Source organism: Anomaloglossus baeobatrachus, chromosome 5 (assembly GCF_048569485.1).
Source record: "Anomaloglossus baeobatrachus isolate aAnoBae1 chromosome 5, aAnoBae1.hap1, whole genome shotgun sequence".
NCBI lineage: Eukaryota > Metazoa > Chordata > Amphibia > Anura > Aromobatidae > Anomaloglossus > Anomaloglossus baeobatrachus.
Window position 1 is genome coordinate 20,992,133 of NC_134357.1, and position 22,380 is coordinate 21,014,512.

Below are 22,380 nucleotides of genomic sequence, written 5' to 3' on the forward strand. Positions count from 1 at the left end.
ATCTATCTATCTATCTATCTATCTATCTATCTATCCCTCTATCTATCTATCTATCCCTCTATCTATCTATCTATCTATCTATCTATCTATCTATCTATCCCTCTATCTATCTATCTATCTATCCCTCTATCTATCCCTCTATCTATCTATCCCTCTATCTATCTATCTATCTATCTATCTTTCCCTCTATCTATCTATCCCTCTATCTATCTATCTATCCGTCTATCTATCTATCTATCTATCCCTCTATTTATCTATCCCTCTATCTATCTATCTATCTATCTATCCCTCTATCTATCTATCTATCCCTCTATCTATCTATCTATCTATCTATCCGTCTATCTATCTATCTATCTATCTATCTATCTATTTATCTATCCCTCTATCTATCCATCTATCTATCTATCCCTCTATCTATCTATCTATCCGTCTATCTATCTATCTATCTATCTATCTATCTATCTATCTATCTATCTATCTATCTATCTATCTATCCCTCTATTTATCTATCCCTCTATCTATCTATCTATCTATCTATCTATCTATCCCTCTATCTATCTATCTATCCCTCTATCTATCTATCTATCTATCCGTCTATCTATCTATCTCTCTATCTATCTATCTATTTATCTATCCCTCTATCTATCCATCTATCTATCTATCTATCTATCTATCCCTCTATCCATCTATTTATCTATCTATCTATCCCTCTATCTATCTATCCCTCTATCTATCTATCCCTCTATCTATCTATCTATCCATCTATTTATCTATCCCTCTATCTATCTATTTATCTATTATGTATCTACAGTTGAAATCAGAATAAGCCTTTCCTGTTTTCAGTCAATTAGGAAACAAAATTATTTATATTTACCAAATGCCAGTATAATGAGGGAGAGAGAGAATATTTCAAATATATTTATGACTTTCTGCAAAGTCAGAAGTTTCCATACACTAAGATCACTATGCATTTAAACAATATGGGACCGCCCATGTGATGATGTCATGTGTTTAGAAACTTCTGATAGGTTTATTGGCAACATCTGAGTTAATTACAGACACACCTGTGGATGTATTTAATGCACACCTGAAACACACGGCTTCTTTGTGTAGCATCATGGGAAAATCAAAAGAAATCAGCCAAGATCTCAGGAAGAGAATTGTGGACTTGCACAAGTCTGGTTCATCCTTGGGTTCAATTTCCAGATACCTGAAGGTGCCTCATTTATACAAGCAAGTACTAACAAGATGGGATATACCATCACACCGCTCAGGAAGGAGACTGGTTCTGTGTACTAGAGATGAACGTGCTTTGGCCAGATATGTGCGTATCAACCCAACAACAAAAGAAAAAGACCTTGTGAAGATGCTGGCGGGAGCTGGTAAGATTGTGTCATTATCCACAGTGAAAAGAGCACTGTATCAACATGGGCTGAATGTCACTCTGCCAGGAAGAAGCCATTACTCCAGAAGAAACATAAAAAAGCCAAATGAAACTTTGCAAATGCACACAGGAACAAACACCTTAATTTGTGGAGACGTCCTGTGATCTGACGTAAAATAAAATTCAACCGTAATCACCATCGTTACATTTGAAAAAAGGAGACGTTTTGAAGCCTAAGAACACCATCCCACCATCCCAACTGTGAAACACAGGGCGAGCGCATCATGTTGTGTGGTTGTTTTTCTGCATAATGGACTGGTGCACTTCACAAAATAGATGGCATCATGAGGTAAGAAGATTATGTGGCAATACTGAAGAACATCTCAAGACATCAGCCAGGAACTTAAAGCTTGAGCGGAAATGGGTCTTCCAAATGGACAATGACCCAAAGCTACTGCCAAACTGGTTACAAAGTGGCTTAAGGATAACAAAGGCAATGATTTGGAGTGGCCATCACAACGCCCTCATCTCAATCCCAATGAAAATACTCTATTATTTATCTATTTAATTATTTATCTATTATCTATCTATGTGTGGATCACTGTCATCCCTCTATGACAATAACATTAATGCATGGGCCTTTACACCAGTTCTCCTGGCATTGAGAATTACAGATCAGCATTGTTTCATGGTTTGCAGATGAAAATGTTAAAAATGTTGTCAATGTGATATTTTTTTCTTACAAAACAAAGTGTCCAGAATGGTGAGCGGGGGCTGTGACATTGATCAGAGCCTATGCAGTGGTGTGGTTTGCTGGGAGTTGTAGTCCCTCGACTTCGGGAGCATGTACTCTGCTCAGGCAGGGTGGGGTGATGTCTCCCGCCTGGTACAGGAATGAATAGACTCTTATCAGTGTGGCTGGAGGGAGTGACATTGTGTCATCATCTGTTATAAAGTCTGTAACTTCCTGGATGAGTGGAAATGACAGGGAAGACTGTGCAGGTGGAGACACGACCAAAGCCAAAAACGCAGCGCCTGACAGTGACACATCAGGGTCAGGAACAGGGAACCTCCAGACACTAAGTTCAGAGAAGTTCAACCTCCTTCCACTTCACTACCAGGACTCGACCAGGATCCACACAAAGCAATGCTGCTCCCTACAGAGGGCTAAGCCCCCAGGAATATAAAGACCCCCGCCGCGATCAACCAGAACCGAATCTTGGGGCAAGCCGGAGCGTGACCTAAAATCCAGAACTCGAAGATCCAAGTTCCTTCTGCTCAGTGGTGAGTGATATCCACTATAATAGTAAATGAGAATCCACTATAGACCCGTTTAGAGTGTAAGCTCTTTAGGTCAATGTGTTTTTTGCACTATAGATCTTCTTTACATTATATCACTGATTTATCGTTTTTTTTCGTACTAGTTCTCTGTCTTTATAAATTTCCAAAACTTGGCGCAAATAACTTTTCTGCAAAAGTGTGCACCTTTTTGTGATTTTACGCTCCTCACTATTTAAAAAGTTTCTGTCGTCAGTTTTGCAAACAGATCTTAGCTGGATTGGGAGTTTTAAAAAAAGTTGCTAAAAAGTTGTGAAAAGTGGAACAGCTTCATCAATTTAGCCACATGTTGCAACACTTTGATACATTTTGGTATGAAAAATTGCAACATAGACCCAAGCAAAAACTCCCCTCGAAAAAATTCCCCTATAGGTTTTACAAAAACCCAAAAACACAGGATTTTTTTCTACTCGCAGCTTTGAGGTCGTTCTCCATCCCTCTTGTGGTTGTTCTCTTCTCTGGGCAAATACAAAACATGGATGTTTGTAGTAAAATACGTGATATCCTATAAATGCAAACGCTAATGAGTTTATCAACCTCGTCTAGTCCCTATGTGAACCTGGCATTTACGGGCACATAATGGGCAATACTGGATCAATAAACACATAGGTTACGTAAGAGCTGAAAATTGCATTGAGGTTAATTGCCGCCCTTTTTTATGAGCAATAAATTCCTCTGCACATAATACATGTAATGATATAATACATATCCAAATATAAAAACCTAATACGTAAGTATAATAGAGTATAGATATAATAGTAAAATGCATAAATATAATAAAATAGTATAAAGGTAGAATACATACCATAATAGTTGTAATAGTATAATACATCAATATAATAAAATAGTATAAAGGTAGAATACACCATAGGTGTAATAGTAAAATACATAAGTGTTAGAGAATAATAATAATAATAAAAATAATAATAATAATAATTAATAATAATAGATAAGAGAATACACCATAGGTGTAATAGTAAAATACATAAGTATTAGAGAATAATAATAATAATTAATAATAATAGATAAGAGAATACACCATAGGTGTAATAGTAAAATACATAAGTATTAGAGAATAATAATAATAATTAATAATAATAGATAAGAGAATACACCATAGGTGTAATAGTAAAATACATAAGTATTAGAGAATAATAATAATAATTAATAATAATAGATAAGAGAATACACCATAGGTGTAATAGTAAAATACATAAGTATTAGAGAATAATAATAATTATTAATAATAATAGATAAGAGAATACACCATAGGTGTAATAGTGAAATACATAAGTATTAGAGAATAATAATAATAATAATTATTAATAATAATAATAGATAAGAAAATACACCATAGGTGTAATAGTAAAATACATAAGTATTAGAGAATAATAATAATAATTAATAATAATAGATAAGAGAATACACCATAGGTGTAATAGTAAAATACATAAGTATTAGAGAATAATAATAATAATTAATAATAATAATAAATAAGAGAATAGGATAGCAAAGATATAATGTTATAATACATAAGTAGGATTATATAACACATAATAGGTATATTTCACAAGTAGAATATATAAAAGTATAATGATACAATACATGATAAGTAAAATGGTATGACATACCGTAATAGGTATAATACAGAAGTAGAATGATATAACACATAACAGAGATAATACATTAGTATAAATAAGTATAACACTATAGTTTAGCATAATCTAGTATAAAGTTATTATGGAACAATGCATAAAACGTATATAACACAAGAATGATATAACTCATAAGGATAAGAATGTAAAAGTATAAGTATAATACATAAGTAGAATGATTTAATACATAATAGGTATAATACATAAGTATGACTATAGCATAGCATAGTATAGTATAAAAGTATAATGATGTAATACATAAAAAGTAAAATGGAATAACACACAATGGTATAATACATAAGTATAGTAGCATAATATAGAGTGGCGTTACTAGGGTCCGATGGGTTCAAAATTTGGACCTCCCCTCCCGCACATGTTAACCAGATGTATGGCCCCTTGTAGCTTCTAAATTCTATAAAGACATACTGTAAGTGTTGCCCTCTACTCTTCATTATGTAGTAATGTCCCCCATCCTAGTATATATGTCTTCCATCTTGGTCCCCTTTGTAAATATGACTCCCATCCTAGTATATATGTCTCCCATCCTGGTCTCCTTCTTGTATGACCCCCATCCTGGTCTCAGTCTTGGTAAATATGACCCCATCCTGGGATATATCTCCATCCTCGTCCCATTCTTCGTAAATATGACCCCTGGTATATATGTCTCACATCTGGGTCTTCTTCTTCGTAAATGTGATCCCATCCTGGTATATATGTCTCCATACTGGTCCAGTTCTTAGGAAATATGACCCCCATCCTGGTGTATATATATATATATATATATATATATATATATATATATATATCTCCCATCCTAGTCTCCTTCTTGGTAAATATGATCCCCCATCTTAGTATATATGTCTCCATCCTGGTCCAGTTCTTAGGAAATATGACCCCCATCCTGGTATATATATATCTCCCATCCTAGTCTCCTTCTAGGTAAATATGACCACATCCTGGTATATATGTCTCCATCCCGGTCCCCTTCGTGGTAAATAAACCCCATCCTGGTATATATGGTACAAGACTAGGCAAGTGAATGGAACAATTGCCCGGGATCAAGGAAAGCGAAGATGTGGGCCTGTCCCTCCTGGCATCATAGCAGCATGTCAGCCATCTTTGGACCAGAAGATGTAGTGGGTGAAGATCCAGAATTTCTGGCTTCTTCTAGTAGAAAAATATGTGGCCCTTGGTATCTTTTCTGCCTTTATTGCAAGGCATGGACATTTTTCAGGATTGTTGAATGTTCAACATGATAGGCAAAGTATCCCTCATATAGGGTCCGGCTTGGGGGGAGGACTACCGGGGGAATCAATTCTGAAATCAGTGATCCCCGGTACACAGCATGAGAGCGTCCACATGTAATTACTGTACATTGTGATCTGTGCTGTCATTGTACACACAGGACAGATTAATTGTATATAATACGTCTTATTTATCAGAACTGTCTATGGTAAAATTATATGTTGCCCATAACAACCAATTAGAGCTCAGCTTTCATTTTACCAGAACAACCAATTATCGCTTATCTTTCATTTTACCTGAGCAATTTAGGCAATAAAAGCTTAATTCTGATTGGTTGCTATTGACAGCAAAGGCATTTTACAGTTTTAATAATTGAGGCTGAATATATCAGAATCTGGTAATGCTAATGTCCGAGCTAGGCCTCATATAAACCGACTATGGACGTCCTCACTGGAACATATACGGCCCATACTTCCATAGGTCCATTAAAGTTCTGTATAAAGAAACTAACAAAGAAACTCAGTTTTTCATTGCTAGGTGGCGCCACTTCCACATGTTCAAGGTTTAAGGCAACCCACTCAGTACCACTTTTTACCACTTTCCTTAGATATCAGTGCAGCAGTGCCCATCTTTAACATTAGATCTACACTGAGTATTGTTCCCACCGGGCTAATATTATCTAATATATAAAGCTGAGTGTATGTGTGTTGGAAAGGAATCCGCACCGTCGCATTTACAATCATGAATATTTGTACAGACACCTCATGTGACTCAGGGAATGTCATAGACTGTTTTGAGGGGAAAATTTAACCCCGCACTTTACAGTTATTCACCAAAAAACCTGCTTACATTAAAGTGAATGGAGTTGCGAGCTACAGGTTATTAATAGGAGCTGTGATTGGTTGCTATAGGCAACGAAGAACATTATTAGTATAAGAAGCTTATGTGTCAGTTAATATGATTTCCGTCGATTGAGAGAGACAGAGACAGACAGAAACAGAGACAGAAAGAGAGACAGACAAGGAAAGAGACAGAGGCAGACAGAGAGACAGAGAGAGAACAGAGACAGAGAGAGAGACAGACAGGGAGAGAGACAGAGAGAGACAGAGAGACAGACAGACAGGGAGAGAGAGAGACAGACAGGGAGAGAGTCAGAGAGACAGACAGGGAGAGAAACAGAGAGACAGACAGGGAGAGAGTCAGAGAGACAGACAGGGAGAGAGTCAGAGAGACAGACAGGGAGAGAGTCAGAGAGACAGACAGGGAGAGAAACAGAGAGAGAGAAACAGAGAGAGAGACAGACAGATATAGAAGGAGACAGAGAGAGACAGAGAGAAACAGAGAGAGAGACAGACAGATATAGAGGGAGACAGAGAGAGACAGAGAGAGACAGACAGATATAGAAGGAGGTCTTCCAGAGGCTCTATTCCTGGCGGAGCTCCCCTCCATACTTGGTTGGACTGACATAGGGCGCTTTCTGGTACTGGTATCAGCTTGTGCAGGTTCTTTAGTGGGGTCTCAAATTCAAGCACAGCTGTGCTTAATACTGCAGCAACTCTGTTTGGCAGTATGATGATAAAGGGTACGGCTGTTTGTTAGACAATACCCACTTGTTTTCCCTGTACAATTGAGTGTATTATATCCATATACTCCATATGTATATACCTTAGCCTTTGTTTCATGTCCCATGTAGGGGTAATCCGTCATTAATGTTTTAAACTTGTTTTTAATGACTGTTTGGATATTTTCCCCACTATGTCTAATAAAATTTTGTAATTATTTTGCACTAAAAAAACTCTTGTCCTCTCCTCTCTAATATGTTAATGAGTTTGTGCTAATTGGGTGGGGTTCCAGAAAAATCTGGACCCACCCTTCACATTTGTGTTATGGTACTGCGGAGTATTTTTTCCCTAAATAGATATAGAAGGAGACAGAGAGAAACAGAGAGAGAGACAGATATAGAGGGAGACAGAGAGAAACACAGAGATAGAGACAGACAGATATAGAGGGAGACAGAGAGAGACAGAGAGAGACAGACAGATATAGAGGGAGACAGAGAGAGACAGAGAGAGAGACAGATATAGAGGGAGACAGAGAGAAACACAGAGATAGAGACAGACAGATATAGAGGGAGACAGAGAGAAACACAGAGATAGAGACAGACAGATATAGAGGGAGACAGAGAGAGACAGAGAGAGAGACAGATATAGAGGGAGACAGAGAGAAACACAGAGATAGAGACAGAGAGCGAGAGAGAGAGTGACAGAGAGAAACAGAGATAGAGATAGAGAGACAGAGAGACATAGATATAGAGAAATAGAGAGACAAATAGAGAAACAAGCAGAGAGAGAAAGACTGATTTAGAGACACAGAGCGAGTAACAGACAGAGAGACGGACAGAGATAGAGAGACAGGGGGAGAGACAGAGAGAAAGACAGAGACAGGGAGAGATGGATATAGAGAGATAAAGAGACAGAGAGAAACAGGAGGAGAGAGACGGATATATAGAGAGAGAGACAGACAAAGAAACAAACAGACAAAAAGAGAGAGACAGACAGACAGGGAAAGAGACAGAGAGGGAGAAAAACAGAGAGGGAGACAGACAGAGAAACAGTTACTATCCCGGGCATTGCTGGGCACTGCAGCTAGTCTGTTTTAAAGTTAAGACAAAGACAAGTATGAGACCTTCTAAGTCTAAAGTCTGACCTGACAATTGCTCACATCACAGAGTTTTCGGAGCATTTCTTGAAAGGGTTGTCTCAGCGGTACCATTTCTCCTTGCGGAAGCCACCAGCCCGATTTATGATGATCCTTGGGAAACATATGCAAATTAGCTATTTTCAAAGAGGAAGAACCCTGGCTCTACTGCCACCTATTGGCGGTATCCACTTTTTGACCCTTGTCATCTGACTGTTTTTCAGACTTGTAGCCCTTCATCGGTGCAGGGTAGCGGTCATTACAAGGAGTAGGATGTCCTAGACTTGCGTTAAATGATAAGGAGCAAGAACCCCTAAAATAGCTGTCCATGGATGGGTGTTTTTTCTTTTGGTGGAAACTTTGGTTGGGCAGTACCTCCAATTAGGAGCACTAGGGAGCCGGAGTTCTTCCACTTGGTGCAAGCTATTTCTCCATAAACAGTGCCCCTCTGGCCTAGAGGTTGCATGTGCTATTGCAGCTTGGCCTCATTTACTTGAATGGTGTTGTCTGTAATACCAGACACAATTTATAGGCAAAAGTGGGTCTTTTTCTGGGATCAAAAAGCAAACCTATGTCTAACCTCATACAACCCCTTTAATAACTCACTTAATATGTGTTTTCTTACCTCTTTCAATGCAGTCAGCACTAGAGGTGTGATTCCTATTACAAAATAGCTTTATGGGCGCTCAATTTCAATACACAAGTAAAACAAGCACAATCCAGACATTGTGTGTCCCAGTTCAAGGGCAAAAATACCGCAACGAGAAAATACTACAATATAAACAAAAGTAAAATGAGTCACTTCATGTTATAGACGTATAATAATAGTGAAGTGACTAAAGCTCGAGTCACAGTTTACAGTACACTATGGGTTGTCGTAAATCAGTCTGGAGAGCATCAATCTGGAAATTTAATTATCTCCCTCATAAACCCAACGTGATTTTATTAGGTCACCTAGAAACATAGGAACATTTCTTATAACTCCGCTTCTTTTAGGGTAGGACTACACAGTACATCATATACCATGACCCCAAAAATTGTACCATTAAAATGTCTAATTTTGATTCTACATATTCGCTGATAGGCGACCAACAAATCACAGTGGCATCCACGTACATTGTGGCCCATGATGGCAAAGTCACAATGCTGCTTCCAACGTGCAGTCACAAATCCAACAGGTTTGGAATTTGCAATTAGGTGCAACGTTGCAATGAGAGATTGTAAACTTGCACATAACAATCAGCATTTTTTTGTAATTGGGCTCAAAATCCAATTTCAGAAAATATAGTAGAGTATCCATCAAATATAGGAGAGTATCCATCAGGGTTCCCCTGTAGGTTCTGAATCCATCAAATATAGGAGAATATCCATCAGTGTTCCCCTGTAGGTTCTGAATCAATCAAATAAAGAAGAGTATCCTTCAAGATTTTTCTGTAGGTTCTGATTCCATCAAATATAGGCAAGCATCCATCAAGTTTCCTCTGTAGGTTCTGAATCCACCAAATATAGAAGAGTATCCCTCAAAGTTCCCTTGTAGGTTCTGGATCCATCAAATATAGAAGAGTATCCATCAAGATTCCCCTGTAGGTTCTGAATCTATCAAATATAGAAGAGCATCCATCAAGGTTCCCCTGTAGGTTCTGAATCTATCAAATATAGGAGAGTATCCATCAAAGTTCCCCTGTAGGTTCTGGATCCATCATATATAGGAGAATATCCATCAGGGTTCCCCTGTAGGTTCTGAATCCATCAAATAAAGAAGAGTATCCTTCAAGATTTTTCTGTAGGTTCTGATTCCATCAAATATAGGCGAGCATCCATCAAGTTTCCCCTGTAGGTTCTGAATCCACCAAATATAGAATAGTATCCCTCAAAGTTCCCTTGTAGGTTCTGGATCCATCAAATATAGAAGAGTATCCATCAAGATTCCCCTGTAGGTTCTGAATCTATCAAATATAGAAGAGCATCCATCAAGGTTCCCCTGTAGGTTCTGAATCTATCAAATATAGGAGAGTATCCATCAAAGTTCCCCTGTAGGTTCTGGATCCATCATATATAGGAGAATATCCATTAAGGTTCCTAGTAGGTTCTAGATCCATCACATATAGAACAGTATCCATCAAGGTTCCCCTTTAGGTTCTGAATACATCAAACATAGAAGTATACCAATCAAGGTTCCCTGTTGGTTCTGAATCCATCAAATATAGAAGAGTATCCGTCAGGGTTTCACTGTAGGTTCTGAATCCATAAAATATAGAAGCGTAACCATCATGGTTCCCCTATAGATTCTAAATCCATCAAATCTAGAAAAGTATCCATCAAGGTTCCCCTGTAGGTCCCGAATCACTCAAATATAGGAGAGTATCCATCAAGGTTTCCCTGTAGATTCTGAATCCATCAAGTATAGATGAGTATCCATTATGGTTCCCAGTAGGTTCTAGATCCATCAAATATAGGAGAGTATCCATCAAGGTTCCCCAGTAGATTCTGAATCCATCAAATATAGGAGAGTATCCAACTATCCATCCAAGTTCCCAGTAGGTTCTGAATCACTCAAGGACACATAGGTTCCTTAGTATCCCTTGTCCAATGTCTACCACTTCAGATAGGTCATGTCATGTTCATTTTAATTTCACAATTGATTTTTGGCATTCTATCAATTTATAACAATAAATACTCCATAAGATTTACTTGGCGCAATTCTCATCAATCCCAATATCGGCACCTCTGTAAAACCCACACATATGGGATTGCACAAAAAGTATTTCCTTATACAGATTATATATTTAGTTTTTGAATTTGTTTTCCAACACTCTAGGGAGATATCACATAACACAAGCCAAAACAATCGTAATTTATCTAAATTCCGAGAAGACCTGAATCCATTAATAAAACGTTAACTTCTAAGCAATTAGTATTTTGTATACCACTGTCTAATTGTGGTTAACTCTTGAGTTTTACCACTGTAATCATTCATTAGATATCTACTTTTTTGGGTTAAGGTGATATTTTGAAATATTATCTATGAAAGCCATTCAGATAGTAATTATAGGGTTGTCAGGTACGATTCCAATCAATTACCCAGCGGGAAGGATGTCTAAAAGTGTGAACTATTTGTTGTTTTGGGACTTTGAAATAGATAAGGCTCACTGTTTAAAAAGGGTGTGACTCTTCTGGGACTACAGAATTTATAGCCCATCCATAACATAGGCCATCAATAGGCTGTAATGCTCAGTACCCACGCAATCATCTGAGTGAAGGAACCTTGGTGCCCTTATTGTTTGTCAGGCATACAGTTTTGGAGGCGCTGTACCTTGTGTAACAGCAATACTACAAAATATACGGAACTATCTCAATTGACGTTGGAGGACCCACCATGTCTAGGCGTTACATGGCATTTAATAGACTTCATATCATTTTTACTTTTCATGTGATGGAACTTAATACAGGTTCTCCTGCACATTGAAACTGATCACTTTTGATGGATGGACCAGCTTTCCTGGTCCATCCATCAAGATCTCAGAATTTGTTTTTTTTAGGTCAATTCGCAATTTAGGTCAACCTGCAGTCTGAGCCTCACAGTTCATTCCTGTTTGACCATTAGATCTAAGTCAACCTAAGCTTTCTGTCAATAAATAACAAGATAGTTACATAAAGGATTGATAATCCTGAGTAGCTCTAGACAAACAAGTAATACATCTGACCCTGTGAAAGACTCCCAAAACCAATGACATCACTGTAGTAGACCAATTGTCTACAAAACACTAAGGGTACCTTCACACTTAGCGATGCAGCAGCGATCCGACCAGCGATCTGACCTGGTCAGGATCGCTGCTGCATCGCTACATGGTCGCTGGTGAGCTGTCAAACAGGCAGATCTCACCAGCGACCAGTGAACAGCCCCCAGCCAGCAGCGACGTGCAAGCGACGCTGCGCTTGCACGGAGCCGCCGTCTGGATGCTGCGGAGACTGGTAACTAAGGTAAACATCGGGTATGGTTACCCGATGTTTACATTAGTTACCAGCGCACACCGCTTAGCTGTGTGTGCAGGGAGCAGGGAGCCGCGCACACTGAGCGCTGGCTCCTTGCTCTCCTAGCTACAGTACACATTGGGTTAATTAACCCGATGTGTAATGCAGCTACATGTGCAGAGAGCAGAGAGCCGTGCACACTGCTTAGCGCTGGCTCCTTGCTCTCCTAGCTGCTGTACACATCGGGTTAATTAACCCGATGTGTACAGCAGCTACATGTGCAGAGAGCCGGAGCCGGCAGCACAGGCAGCGTGAGAGCAGCGGAGGCTGGTAACTAAGGTAAATATCGGGTAACCACCTTGGTTACCCGATGTTTATCTTGGTTACAAGCTTACCTCAGCTGTCAGACGCCGGCTCCTGCTCCCTGCTCGCTTCATTTGTCGCTCTCTCGCTGTCACACACAGCGATCTGTGTGTCACAGTGGGAGAGCGCCTTTGAAGAAAACGAACCAGGGCTGTGTGTAACGAGCAGCGATCTCGCAGCAGGGGCCAGATCGCTGCTCATTGTCACACACAGCGAGATCGCTAATGAGGTCACTGCTGCGTCACAAAAAGCGTGACTCAGCAGCGATCTCGGCAGTGAGCTCGCTGTGTGTGAAGCACCCCTAATAATAATGTTATAGATAGTGTTACAAAGAATTCTCTTCATTCCAGAGCATTAACTCGGTTTTTGCCTTCTGGCAACCCTGAAAGTTTTAGTACTTCCAATCCTTCTTTAAGTATCTAGATCGTCGTATTCCAGAATGTTCCCCATTCTCTTTAGGGCCATCAAAATTCTCAATGGAGTGCCAACAAAATAAGAATTATTGTTATAAGAATTATTGTACAGTGATCTCTCTCCAAAAGACCACCTCTTTGAAAAGGCCGCCCTTTTATCAAGACCAAATTTTTGCTCATATCATAAGTATACTGGCCATAGTCTCGTAAGGGGATGGACCATCGTTTAGAAGACCATTTTCTCAATGTAAATTTATGCATCAAGATTCTCTCAACTCTTAATAAAAACTTTTTCAGAATGTGTGATAGAAAGTACAGAGAAAGACAACTGTGCATCCAGGTAAATTGTTAATTAGTCACTTTCCATTCAACATATGCATTAAAGTTTCACTGGTCTTTACCCTGTTATGTTAGAGAACTAGACAAATACCATAAGAATAGAAAACAAGGGTTAACCATCTATATAACTACAAAGTGCTCTTCACAAGATTGTAAATCTGGTTCCATTATATTTCCCTCTTCCTTATGAAAAGAGTAAACTGAACAGCTCCACCTTTGGCCAGAAGGAACTATGCAATGATTCCCTATTGTTTTTTTTCAAGTTGCAATAAAAAGCTTTAACTTAGTATTAGGGAGGGTAGGGGTGAGATAAGTGCCCATGGCGGTACCTCTGGAATTCTCTACACTCCTATCAGACCTTAAACTTCAGGTATGATAGCTGTCTAATGGACAAGCATAAATTGATTATCCTCTATTGTCCTTTATCCTACCACCATAAAGGCACTATGCTGCTTTTTTTAAATCAATATTCTAGCCCCCCCCATTGTTACCCTCTAACTACACCTGGTCATGCTTTTGAGGGTATACAGATTCTAATATTAAGTATCCTATGAAACTATACTATAGATGTTGGGTGGCAACAATAAAGCTGTTGTAATGATATGACTCTACGTTACATTATGCTACACCTACAGTATATGACATCTTAATGTGTTTGTATATGGTTTTGTATTTGATGCGGTTTTATATCATATGGCATACTGTGTATCTTACTTGGCTCTACCCTATTCTTTTCTTTAGTTGATTCTACTCATCTTGCCATGGTATCAAGCTTTGTCTTGAGGGGGCTACATCGGATGGTTGTAACCCTTGGCTTGGCCTTTATGCTTATTGGAGTAGTCCTGCTGACGGTATCGGACAGAGTCTTCATTCTTGGGATCTGTTTCCTTGCCGCTGGCAGCCTGGCTGTTATCTGCTATCTTTTGGTGACAGTATCGACATGTATGAAAAAATCAAGGCATCCGGAGACAGAAGAAAATCCTGCAGAGACAGACGTCAGAAACACGGGGCAGCCTCAGACTGCGGTGTAAGTACTCATCGTATTCCTATCAATATTAAAAATATATGATGTATGATAGAATATCTCAGAGATGAGTGAGTGAGGGAATGTGCCACCACTATCTGCTATGGATAAGAAATGTGGATCCTGAGCAGGGGACCTCCATGCCATATTCATATATTTCAGAATTCTCCTCTTCTTGTTCTCCCCATTTCCTCTACCCATAAAGCAAATGATTGGAATGATAGAGAATTATATTATGGAATTGCTGATACCATATAAGTAAATGCAAGCCTTCTCTGTACCTGCTATGATTGATCATACTACATCAACCGAAAGTTAGTCAAAACCGTCGGTGGGACCGGATGACCATGTTATAAGTATGGGGGGCTCCTAATACTCCCTTGACATTATCAGTCTGAATTCAATTGCCCATTTAATTTTCTACCAAGAGATAAGCAGTCATCAAAGGGTCTGGAGGGGGCAGAGGTGTCTGGAGGGTACAGAGTTGCTTGTACGGAACAGAGACAGCTAGATGGGACAGAGGTATATGGAGAGGACAGAAGAGTATGGAAGTAGCAATGGCGTGTGAGGAACACGGAGGATTCCCGAGGGGGCAGAGGTGTCTGTAGGGAATAGAGGCAGCTAGAAGAGCCAGAGGTGTATAGAGAGGACAGAAGAGCATGGAGGTAGCATGGAGGTGTTGAGGAGAGCCATAAAATGAAATACTTAATTAACCTCTGGACATAGAGCATTGTGAGAAGTGTGTTCAATTAAATCAATTATCTATACATAAGCCAGTCACTTTTCAGAGGAACCCCAAATGGCCCCCGATGACATCACAGACCCTACCATCAGCCTGGATCCACCAGATGACATCCCTCCCATCACCATCACCATGGATCCATCCAATGACGTCATAGACCTGCCTACAATGACGCCCACCAATCAGCTCATGGACTAACACATTGTTCGACCCACTGACCAATGAACACATCCGGACATGCCCCTTTGCAAGGTTATATCAGAGCAAGCTCAGTTGTAATAAAGACAGAGCCCGGGCCGACTTTTGTCGAGGAAAGATGGCCTCTATTCTTGGTCACAGTAAAGATGGCACCGAACAGAGCGAGTACAAGCATGCGTCCTCTTAATATAGGCTAGGGGCGTACACAAGTTCAGATATGCCCATTTAGTGGGACAGTACATGCGCTAGCCAATGGGGAGATCTGTGTTGCTGTTGATGGGCGGGTCTGACTTCAGTGGATGAATCCATGATGATGGTGATGGGAGGGACATCATCTGGTGGATCCATGCTGATGGTAGGGTCTGTGATGTCATCGGTGGCCATCTTTGGGTTCCTCTGAAAACTGACTGGCTTATATATAGAGAATTAATTTCATTGAACACACTTCTCACAGTGCTCTATGTCCAGAGGTTAATTAAGTATTTCATCTTATGGCTCTCCTCAACAGAGGATTCTGTAGGGGGCAGAGATGTCTGTAGGGAACAGTGTTGCTTGTGCAGAACAGAGGCAGCTAGATGGGACAGATGTGTATGGAGAGAACAGACGAGTATGGAGGTAACAGAGAAGTGTGGGGGAAACAGAGGAGCCTGGAGGATACAGAGGTTTCTGAAGGGAACAGAGTTGCTTGTACACAACAGAAGCAGCTAAATGGGACAGAGGTGTATGGAGAGGACAGAAGAGTATGGAGGCAACCAAGGAATGTGGGAGAAACTGAGGAGCCTGGAGGAGACAGAGGTTTCTAGAGGCAACAGAGTTACTTGTATGGAATAGAGGCAGCTAGATGGGACAGAGGTGTATGGAGAGGACAGAAGAGTATGGAGCCAACTCAGGAGTGTGGGGGGGACACAGAGGAATCTGGAGGAGACAGAGTTTGGATGATACAGATGATACCTCTAGGGGACAGAGGTGCCTGAAATGAACATAGTGAGGAAACAGAGGCGTCTGGACGGTACAGAGATGTCTGGAGGGGACAGAGTTGTCTGAAGAGGCCAGATATGTCAGGAGGTAAAATAAGTGTCTGGTAGGATGAAAATGAGTCTGGAGGAACAGAGGTATATGGGTTGGTTGGTGTCTGGAAGAAAAAGAAGAGTCTTAAGGCAAGAGTCGAGTTTCAAGGTTACCGAGGAGACTGGAGAAGACGGGAGTCTGGAAGAAAATGAGGAATCTGAAGAGAACAGTGGAGAATCAAGGGGATAGAGGTTTCTGGATGATACAAAGGTTCCTGGGGGCTCAGAGATGTCTGGCAGCATTTTTTCCTCTCTCAACATTTCAATCTAAAAGGACGTTTGGCCGAGCTCAGCATTCATGTGTATGTAGAGGTCTGAAACATAGCTGTTGACGATTGTATGCCACATGAAGTGCTACTTGACCTGTAAACATTCGGGATACTGCATTAGATTATCACAGAATATTCTGGTGGGTTCCAGTACTGATTTAATTATGTGGCCCCAGCACAACAGGACGATTGAATAGAGAAAAACCCAACTAATCCACCACCGCTCTATTGGTCTATTTCATAAATTACCTATTAGACTGTGCCAAGGATGTGACTACGGTAGTTAGACAACACAGCATTGCTGATAATGCAAGTAAGATGCATAGATATGGTTAGGAATGCAGAACTTTCCCCTCTGCTGGACTGAATGTTCTTCAGTCTCGCACCACTTCTGTCCACCAACATGGTTTATTACAAGTAGTACCTGCAAAAATCAATAACTGCTAAGCAAAACCAATGGAAAAAAAAACAGTCCTGAGGGCTAGGCGACACAGATATCTGCGAAGATACTCACCAGACTCAACCAGATCCAACTAGAGCACCAGCATGTTCTCCTGAGGACATGTTCTCCTGACAGCAGAGTGAAAAGTGAGGATGTGCACGTCTCCCAGGTATGGCATGTAATCAACAATCACCAGCCTTCTGACCTTTTTCTCTTTCATAACTCTGACAAGAGTAGACCATGACGTCATATGGACGTCAAGTGTGTATTTATCGTCAAAGTTTACGATAGTGCCAGAAGAAAACTCAAGTGACCGTAAACAGCAGCTATGAGAATATATACTGTATATGTATACACCTGCTGATAACGTAGACCTGGCCGAGAACTGACAAAAGATCCAGAAACCATGTATGTGGACCATGTACCTAGTAGAAGTTAATTGCGTGGTGACATCATCCATTTTACCGGTGACATAGGACAATCTGTTCTTGGTCCAGAGGGAAATAATAGTAAAAAAAAATTTCAAAATTCAAAAGTAAATTACATTATTAGAATTTATGTGTGGAGGGAACAATACGGGAGATTTAAGGTGGTTCTGAAATCAAATTGTCCCTGGATTTAACATTGATGGATAAATAACCATTTCTGGAGCTCCTTGATCCCCTCGATGAAGCATTTGGTGATCCACTGCCCTGTATGATAATGAAGGTTGGATCCTTACAAACCCTACTTTCGACCGAAACCCCTTAACCTTCCAGGCTTCTACAGACGATCATTGCATATAATTTAATAGTGAGACTACTCTCTTTTACGGGTTTTTCGGTCTATGTATTGTCCGAGAATGGTGGAGAACGGTCAACACGTGGACCCAATGTTATCCTACAGTATGTCACAAAAGTGAGTACACCCCATCACACTTTTTAAAATATTTTATTACATCTTTTCTTAGGACAACACTGAAAATACAATGTACAGTGTCAGTGTGCAGTTTGTATAACAGTGTAAATTTGGTGTCCTCTAAATAACTCAACACGCAGCCATTAATGTCTAAACCGCTGGGAACAAAAGTGAGTACACCCCTAAGTAAAAATGACCAAATTGTGTCCAATTAGCCATTTTCCCTACCCTGTGTCATGTGAGTCATTAGTGTTACAAGGTCTCAAGTTTGAATAGGGAGCAGGTGTGCTAAATTTGGTGTCATCATGCACCCAGTCTCTCATACTGGTCACTGGAAGCTCAACATGGCTCCTCATGGTAATGAATTCTCTGAGGATCTGTAAAAAAGAATTGGTACTCTACATAAAGATGGCTGAGGCTATAGGGAGATTGCTACCACCCTGAGGCTGAGCTGCAGCCCGGTGGCCAAGACCATACAGTGGTATAACAAGACAAGATTCACTCAGAACAGGCCTCGTCATGGTTGACCACAGAAGCTGAGTGCATGTGTTCAGCATCATACCCAGAGGTCATTTATTCAGAATAGACATATGAGTGCTGCCAGCATTGCTGCAGAGGTGAGGTTACAGGGGTGGGTGGTCCACCTGTCTGTGCTCAGACCATACACCACATACTACAGAAGTTACAGGGGTGGGGGGTATGCCTTTCAGTGCTCAGACCATAAACCACACACTGCAATGGTTCCAGTGGTGGGGGATTCGCCTGTCAGTGCTCAAACCATACGGCGCACACTGCAGAGGTTCAGGGGGTGGGGGGTCTGCTTGTCATTGCTCAGATCATACGTCGCACACTGCACCACATTGATCTGCATGGCTGTTGTCCCAGAAGGAAGCATCTTCCAAAGATGATGTGCAATAAAGCCTGCAAACAGTTTGTTGAAGACAGGTAGACTAAGGACATGGATTATTGTAACCATGTCCTGTGGTCTAATGAGACCAAGCTAAACTTACTTGGTTCAGTTGATATCATACATGTGTGGCAGCAACCAGGTGAGGAGCACAAAGACAAATGTGTCCTGCCTAGAGTCAGGCATGGTGGTAGGAGAGTCATGGTTTGGGGATGCATGAGTGCTTCTGCCTGTGGGGGGCTACAATTCATTGAGGGAGCCATAAATGCCAACATGTACTGTGACATACTGAAGCAGAGCAGGATCCCCTCCCTTCATATTTCACCATGATAACGACCCCAAACACCTCCACAATGACCACTGCCTCGCAAAAGAAACTGAGAGTAAAGGTGTTGGACCAGCAAAGTGTCTCCAGACCTAAACCCTATGGAGCATCTGTGGGGCCTCCTCAAATGGAAGGTAGAGGAGCGCAAGGTCTGTAACATCCACCAGCTCCATGATGTCGTCATGGAAGATTAAAGAGGATCCAGCAGCTCCTGAGGAGCTCTAGCGACCTCCATTCCCAAGGGAGGTAAGGCTGTGCTGGAAAATAATGTTGGCCACACACAATATTCACACTTTGGTGACAATTTGGACATTTTCACTTAGGGGTGTACTCACTTTTGTTGCCAGCAGTTTAGACATTAATTATTTAGAGGACACCAGATTTACCCTATTATGCAGGTTGCACACTGACACTGTACATTGTATCACAGGGTCAGATCTGCAGTGTTGTCCCATGAAAAGAAATAATAAAATACTTGCAAAAATGTGAAGGGGTGTACTCACTTATGTGCTCATTGACATGGTCTATTTTCCAGCAGCATGCATGTAAATACAATGTAGTGGTCATCTCCTGCACTGGTCCACTAGCCAGACGGTAGACGTGAGTGTTCAAGAGTGATCAAATAGCTTAGGCGGCCAATGTGTAATGTGAATGTAGTCTTAGATCATAGGCCCACCATGCACATCTGTTTCATTTATCCCCTTAGTGTCCAGGCCTGAAAGGGTCTTAATATCTGGCCTATTTTAGTACTTGCACCTGCTGGATTGCAGGAGAAGCTATAACCCTATAACATAAACTTACTATGAAATGGGGTTAAAGCCCAGGAGCGAGCACTGTAGATTTACGGCGCCTGCTCCTTATCACGATGTAATCAGCAGCGGGACTTCTTGGATTATGCACATTAAGTCTGGGGAAGAATGAAAAAGTGAAAAAAAAATGGACAGGAATGTGTTAACTCTGACCTAAGCCTGAAAAATGTGTAGTATTACCCAAGTCAGCATTCCTACCAAAATAATGTATTACTTAATAACCTTAAATATTAACCTGAAATTCCTGAATACCTTACACTTGTCCGGCCTGAAAATGTAAATATTTATAGAAATGAGCAAATCCCTTGCAATTCCAATTTGCCGCGCGGTCACACACTATATGCACAGTTTCTTCAGTGTTTTATGGCTTTGTTTCCCTATCTCCAATGCCGCTGCATTCCCTGCCTTGGCTTTTATACAGGCTATGATGCTCATTTCTGAATGGCTGTGGTGTACAATGTGCTGTGCTTTAGCTTTAAAGGGGTTGTCCAGGACTTTTTTTTTGTTTACTGTGTGTTTAAAAACTAACAGACAGGGAGCTGCTAATAGAGGCAACTACGTTCTTTGTACCTCTGGCCCGGTATCATTCCTGATGGTAATTCAGCTTCTTCTTCTGGGCTGCTCTGTCGACAGGGCGTGACTACCGACGTCCTGCTGACTGACAGCCGGCTTCCCGCAGTTAGGCATATTTTCCACTGCTTAATTTTGACCACAGATATGTTCATCTAAAACCTCAGTGGTACTCTACTGATGAATCACTGTATCTAAGCCTCATACGTGTGATGCTGTCTGCCTAGGGTGTGTATCTGAGCCTATCATGTGTGGTACAGTCTGCTGGGCTGCTGCGTCTTAGGGTTACTTTCCACACTACGACTTCGCAGCTGCAATGTCGGTGGGGTCAAATCGAAAGTGACGCACATCCGGCCTCGCTGTCGATATCGGAGTGTGTAAATCTTTTTTGATACGGTTAACGAGTGCAAAAGCGTCGTAATTGTATCATCGGTGTAGTGTCCGACATTTTCATCATTTCGCTGCAGCGACGGTACGATGTTGTTCCTCGTTCCTGCGGCAGCACACATCGCTGTGTATGAAGCCGCAGGAGCGAGGAACATCTCCTTACTTGCGTCACCGCGGCTCACGCTAGCTATACGGGAGGACGGAGGTGGGCGGGATGTTTACGTCCCGCTCATCTCCGCCCCTCCGCTTCTATTGGCCGCCTGCTGTGTGACGTCGCTGTGACGCCACACGACCCGCCCCCTTAGGAAGGAGGTGGCTCGCCGGCCAGAGCGACGTCGCAGGGCAGGTAAGTCCATGTGAAGCTGCCATAGCGATAATGTTTGCTACGGCAGCTATCACAAGATATCGCAGCTGCGACGGGGGAGAGTACTATCGCGCTTGGCATTGCTAGCATCGGCTAGCGATGTCGCAGCGTACAAAGTACCCCTTAGCCTCACCCCATGTGTGATACTGTGGGATTTTCTTGTGTATCTCAGCCTCCCCACCCTATGATGAAGGTATTGTAGTGTGAATCGTCTATTGGTATTGAGTTGATTTTACCCCCTTGGCCACATTTACCATCTTTCTTTTTCTATTTTACTAATGCTTTACTTTTTTTTGTTCCCATAGGGACTCATCTCGGCTTGACGCCCCCCGTTATGAGGATGTTATACTCTACGGCTCTGCCACAGTCTGGACAGTGACTCTTGGCCCAACTCCAGATATCGAACCTCCTCCTTATCAGAGTGACTTGGCCAATAGAAGAGGAGTCGTCACAGACCTGAGTCTTCCCACCCCCACCTTACTCCGTATCAGCTCTGACATTCATCATCAACTAAAGAGATCAGGATTTATCCCAGAAGAACGATTCCCGGAACCTTTAACACCTCCTCCAACATATAACGAGTCCATGACCCAATGGGAAGAAGTGTTTTTACCATCCCAAGAAGAAGGGTGATGGAAGACTCTACAAGACATGAAGAGACATCTATGAAATTGTTCTCCATGAACTATCCAAACTCTTAAAACATTTCATAATGGTTTATATAGATGAAGGAAACCAAAGTATCTATGGACAAAAAAGTACAAAACTCGAAGGCCTGTCCATGGCCTTCAATGGACCAATTAGCACTGGGAATTGGGAAATGAAGACAGATGCGTTACTTGCACAGACTCAATGAGTTGAGATTATGGACCTAAATCTCTCTAAATCCATAGCTTTGGTCTTGAAGACCTCTTGGTAAAGCAGAAGGTGAAGACTGGACTTTATGAGAAGTATTTTTTTGTATTTATTAGTG

At 41.1% G+C, this 22,380-nt stretch overlaps 1 long non-coding RNA gene across 1 annotated transcript in view; it reads left to right on the plus strand.

The window, feature by feature from the left end:
• The first annotated feature begins 2,376 nt into the window (after nucleotides 1-2,376).
• Nucleotides 2,377-22,380, plus strand: part of LOC142313204 (uncharacterized) — a 23,076-nt gene continuing 3,072 nt past the window's right edge. The window contains exons 1-3 of the long non-coding RNA XR_012754404.1: nucleotides 2,377-2,668; nucleotides 14,148-14,433; nucleotides 21,713-22,380. The exon at nucleotides 21,713-22,380 is cut by the window's right edge and continues 3,072 nt beyond it. This is a non-coding gene — a long non-coding RNA (uncharacterized LOC142313204). The remainder of the gene's footprint in view (nucleotides 2,669-14,147; nucleotides 14,434-21,712) is intronic.